The sequence below is a fragment of the Labeo rohita genome, unplaced genomic scaffold, assembly GCF_022985175.1.
Source record: "Labeo rohita strain BAU-BD-2019 unplaced genomic scaffold, IGBB_LRoh.1.0 scaffold_2165, whole genome shotgun sequence".
NCBI classification, from domain to species: Eukaryota; Metazoa; Chordata; class Actinopteri; order Cypriniformes; family Cyprinidae; genus Labeo; species Labeo rohita.
Window position 1 is genome coordinate 482 of NW_026128402.1, and position 5,354 is coordinate 5,835.

The 5,354-nt window shown below is 41.1% G+C and overlaps 1 pseudogene; it reads right to left on the minus strand.

Moving 5' to 3' along the window:
- Window positions 1-270: 270 nt before the first annotated feature.
- On the minus strand, window positions 271-4,963 carry LOC127159440 (thioredoxin domain-containing protein 11-like; annotated as a pseudogene).
- Window positions 4,964-5,354: the final 391 nt, after the last annotated feature.

Genomic DNA, 5,354 nt, shown 5'->3' on the forward strand with positions numbered 1-5,354 from the left:
ACACGCACAGGATTGTGGGAAATCGGAGTCAGTGAAGGATACATCTATACTGCCTTCAAAATTCCATCAGAAGGAACCTCCGGAGACAGGAAGTGAAGCAGAATTAGAATTCGGACGTGTCTTGATGCCTTCCTGCCTTGGAATTCTGTTAAGTCCTTTGCATCCTTCCATTTTTATTTATAAAATATCAAATTTACCTATTCTTTTTTAATCATAAAGATGTATTGTATATTAACTCAAAGTCAAAAAGCATCTGCTAAATTAATAACTGTATTAAACCTTTCTGTATTTTCACTACGTTAGGATTATTATTTTTCACATTGAAGAAATCCATAACATTACATTTGTTTAGCACAGGTGTGTAACATAACACTTAACAAAAGCACTGAGCTGAAATCATGAAGCTTTTAGAGGAGTCTGGGATGAAGAAAAACAGCATGATCTCATGATTCAATCCAAGAGAGCAAACTTTCTTTTTGAAACTCCGACAAAGACCATTTAATCACCTCAGAGTTACTGATCACCCTTAATGTACTGATATTGTCTGAGCAACATCAATATATCTATAGAAAATACAGTTAAGGGACAATGAAAAAAAACCTTTCAACAAAACAGAAACACTATTGAGTTTTTTTCTCTAATTCTCATTAAATCCTAATGATTCTCCTTAGATTCTTTATATTATAATACAATATCATCAGTAATTTTCAGTAATACAGGTGTCATAATTTACTATAATACACTATTTACCTGTAATACAGAGTATGTACACAAATATTCTCTTTATTCAAATAGAATTTTTTATTCTCCTGTTGATTTTGATTTGTAAAATATGAGATGAATGTGTTCTTGACAGGTTTAGTGAGTTTCTGGAAGATGACGCCATGACAATCATCTGTCGTCAGGAAGCTTCACACTTTCCTTCCCGTTTGTCCGTGTCCTGTCCCTCTTCTTCCTTTCCGTCCGTGTCCCGTGTGTCTGCGTCCCGTCCGTCTCTCTCTCTCAGGATGTTGAGGAGCACTTTGAGGAGCGTGTTCTCCTTCAGCAGTTCTTCAGACACGTCTGCGAGCTCCTGCAGTCTGTGAACGGTGTCGGTCAGCTGACGCGTTTTCTCCCTGTACAGCGTCTCCAGCCGCCCGCTCTGCTCCTGCAGCTCGGCATTCTGGGTCTCCAGCGTGTGCGTGTGCAGCGCGAGCCGCCGGTTCTCCCTCCACAGGACGGCCAGCTGCTGAGACAGACGCTCTCTGGCCTGATGCAGAGAAAACACCTCCCGCTGCAGCGCCCGAAGCTCCGCCTCTAGCAGGGACTTAGGCTCCACCCCATGACCTGACTCCTCCCAGGGGGCGTGGTCAGTGTGCTGCAGAATGAACCGCAGCAGGTTGGGAACCGTCATGGGCGTGTTTTCTGGAAGCGCTCATCTGCTTCCTGTGGGAAACGGTAACGATTCAGAATAAAACAGACACAGGTTTGACCAACATGAGAGAGTGAATGAAGAGTGTGTGACCTGTGTCGGGGGAAGAACAGCACAGACGGCAGATGATCCACCATAAACTCCCAGGGCAGATCATTACGGCCAACATTCACTCTGAAATCAACAAGAACACACAAACACTAACTCAGTCACTCCTGAATGGACTGTCATGTGAAGCGTAATGTGCAGTTCCACACCTGGCCACCGTGAGGGCGCCGTTTCCCTGGAACAGACGGGCCAGCTGAAGAAACACGTGATTGAGAACCGAGCAGAAACCACACCAGGCCGAATAATACAACAGCAGCACGTCCTGATGAGACAGAGAACATCACAGATATCGTCTGCTGCTGTGAACACTACATAACAGCATTAATAAACAGCAGCTGCTCTCACCCTCTGTGCGTCCATGACGGTGTGCAGGAAGCTGTCTGAGGTCACTTCCTGTATGAGGGACTGTGTTTGCTGCTGCTGCTTGTGTCCCACCAGATGTCTGTGTAAAGGACTGTAGGACGCGCTGAAGTTCTGGATGAAATCTGCTGCTCCACAAACAGAGAAAACAACAATTACTGCTGCAGCAACAGTGTGAATGTGTGTGTGTGAGTGTGTGTGTGTGTGTGTGTGTGTGTGTGTGTGTGTGCACCTGGTATTTATCACGTTATGGGACCAAATGTCCCCACAAGGATAGTAATACCAGTAAATGTTGACCTTGTGGGGACATTTGTGAGGTCCCCATGAGGAAACAGGCTTATAAATCATGCAGAATGAGTTTTTTTGAGAAAGTAAAAGTGTGCACAGTCTCCTGTGAGGACTAGGTTTAGGTGTAGGGTGATAGAAAATAGGGTTTGTACAGTATAAAAACCATTACACCTATGGAATGAACCCATAAAACATGTAAACCCAACATGTGTGTGTGTGTGTGTGTGTGTGTGTGTGAGTAAATGTGTGAGAGAATACGAGTGTGTGTAAATGAGTGTGAGTGTGTTTGTGTTAGAGCTGAAGATCTTTGCCCGATGAAACCCTACGGGACCCGACGGGTTTGGTCGAGCTCGGGCTTAATTTATATCATTTTACACAGGCTCAGGCTTGCGCGGTAAATGAGCGGCCATGTGATGCGTTTCGATTAGCGCGAGAAAGATGTGAAAATGAATGCTGAGGAGGTGAAATGGAGGCTTGCCTCTAGTGATTACATTTTGGCTAAATTAGCCAAATCAGTACTATGCATCCCGGCCAGTCACAGCAGCAGTACAGGGGTGTTCAGTGCTGCTGGACGCACCATCAGTGAGCGCAGGACCGCGCTGAAGCCATCTACAGTGATTCAATACATTTCCACCACAAAAACATGTAGCCTAATCAAATTATAACTAAATATTGAGTCTTAAATTCATAATGTAGACAGAGTATATAGGCTAATGTTGGCATTATTCTTTTATTAAATTTCAGCTGCTATTCACCGTCACGTTGAGGCCGGATTGTGGAGAGAAGTAGCGAAGCAAATCCCGCGGAGCCTTTATTTTAATTTCGTTATTGCCAAATACCCATCTTAATTTACAATTTATCTTAATTTGATTTGTTAAGAAAGACCCATTTTTATTGGTGCGTTGGCCTAGTGTATGCCTAGGCCTATTTAGAGTGCTGAGATGTTACGATGTTACAGAGGACTTATTTTATTTTTTTGTTTCAACTTCCAAGTGGCTTGTAGCCTATGTTAGTCATGAATCAACAGTCATGAATCAATACAAAACCTATATTTTAGGTTCCCATGAGAAAACAAGCTAATAAATCCTACAGAGAGTTATTATTAATCTTAATCACACATATATGTACACAAATACATAAAGACATAAGGACATAAATACACATTGAAAGAGCATCAATATAAGCTACTTATGGTTACACTGTTTTAAATTAGAATTTATGGTAGTGTAGATTTGAAGTGCAAGTTGGAGATTTCTATGAAGTTTAGATTTTATAGATGCTGTAAGTTTTTCCATATTGCAGTGTCTTATGTTCTTTATTTTTGGGTATAGTTGAGGATAGGTCACCAAGTAATGCTATTTTCGGACACATTGGGATGCTGAGCTCAAGAATCTCTGATAGTCTGTGCATGACATCCAACCAAAAGTGTTGAAGATACCTACAATCCCAGTAGGCATGGAAATAATTATCAGTGTAAGTTGGACAGTGTGTACACTCATTGGCATCTGTATATCACATTAGATGTAGTTTATGGGTTGTAATGTGTGTTCTATGTAGTAGTTTGTATCGAATCAGTTGAACTTCACTGTTACATGACAAAGTATATATTGTTGCAGAGTTTTACCAGTTAATATTCTCTGAACCAATGCCTGTAGTCCATTTTTGAGTGGGAATTGCTATTGATTTGTCAGATTTTATTAGGAATTTACATCTGACACTGTGACAGCAGTTTCTTCGGTTTTAAAAGTAAAAGGGCTTGGAAAAGTGGGGAGTGACCTTCTTTTAAATTTCTTGAACCAACTGTTTTTCTTATTACTCCTTTTAGCCATGATTTCTTGAACCAACTGTTTTTCTTATTATTGAAAGCCGGTTTTGGTTCGGAATGTTATATTTCAATTTAATTTGGTTGAATATCATGAGCAGGCCGCCCGAGTACAACTGACCCAGGCTGGTTATCCCTCTCTGACTCTGTGCTGTAAAATGGATGGGTTTTTTATTAATGAGAAACATGGGATTATACCACAGAATGTTTTGAAGTTCCCTGTTCACATCAGAAATGGTTGCTTGAGGAAATCAGCATGTAGTTGTAGTCCTGCTACTGATGTCTCTGATTATAGAGTCACCCACTATCAGAGTCCAGAGTCATATTCGATTCTCCCAGTCACAGATCAAAGATCACACATAGACAGTTTGCCGAGTTCATCCATGTACTGTATTTACTGAAGACAAATGAGAAAACACCAGACAGACATGAATCGTTGCTCATCTGGTAACAAAACTGCCGAAAAATCATACAAATAAGAATAATGAAAGTAAACACACAGAAATAAAAGAAATACAAAAGATTCCATATATACATAGTGTGCTCGGTCACATGTGAAATACATGAAGCAATTACTCGTCAGTTGCGATCTTCATATCGCCCCAATATCAAGTAAAAGAGTTTTAGATACATTTCTAGATTAATATATTTGAATTTAAAAGAAAATAAAGTAAATAATTCAGCACTTTGAGACATTTTACCTGCCATTCATCTCAACAGCTCGTGTTGAACTGAAGAGAAAATGGCTGACGTAGCTACTTATTAATACTTGTTGCCTGTAGGTGTCTCCAAAACTTTTTTTTAGGTGCATTAACAATGAACAATGAATAATTTTTACAATTACAACAGGCATTTTTTGCACAATTCATAATAAATTCCTTTTTTACCCTGTTACACTCTGAGCTGAATGCTGCCGTCTGCTCGACCTTGAGCACCTGTTTGTAGTGATGTTGCCGCTGGCTGATACGATCCATGTTCAGTCACATTTGGGTTTTCTTCACATCATTAATGATTCAAATCTGTTCTCAAGCTGTATAGGGGGTGGTAATAGGGGGTGGTAAAATACCAGTGTTTGCAAGCCTTGTTATAGCCGTATCTGGGGTAGAGGATGCTACTGCTGTCACACGCACCGAGTCACGTGAGGTCACGAGGTCCCGGAAGTAATCTCCGCAGGTATATAAACAGGAAGCAAGGTTCAGTCGGCACCGGACATTGAGTTCATGTTTGAACGTCTCTGTAAGGTCGCATCATCTCTCCAACTCAACTCACGTGAGTACCGCTTAGCGGAACCTTTATATACCTTCTGTGTGTGTATGAGAACGCGGGTTTCCTGGTGGAAATCTCTACTCCTTTACCGGAGCGTTC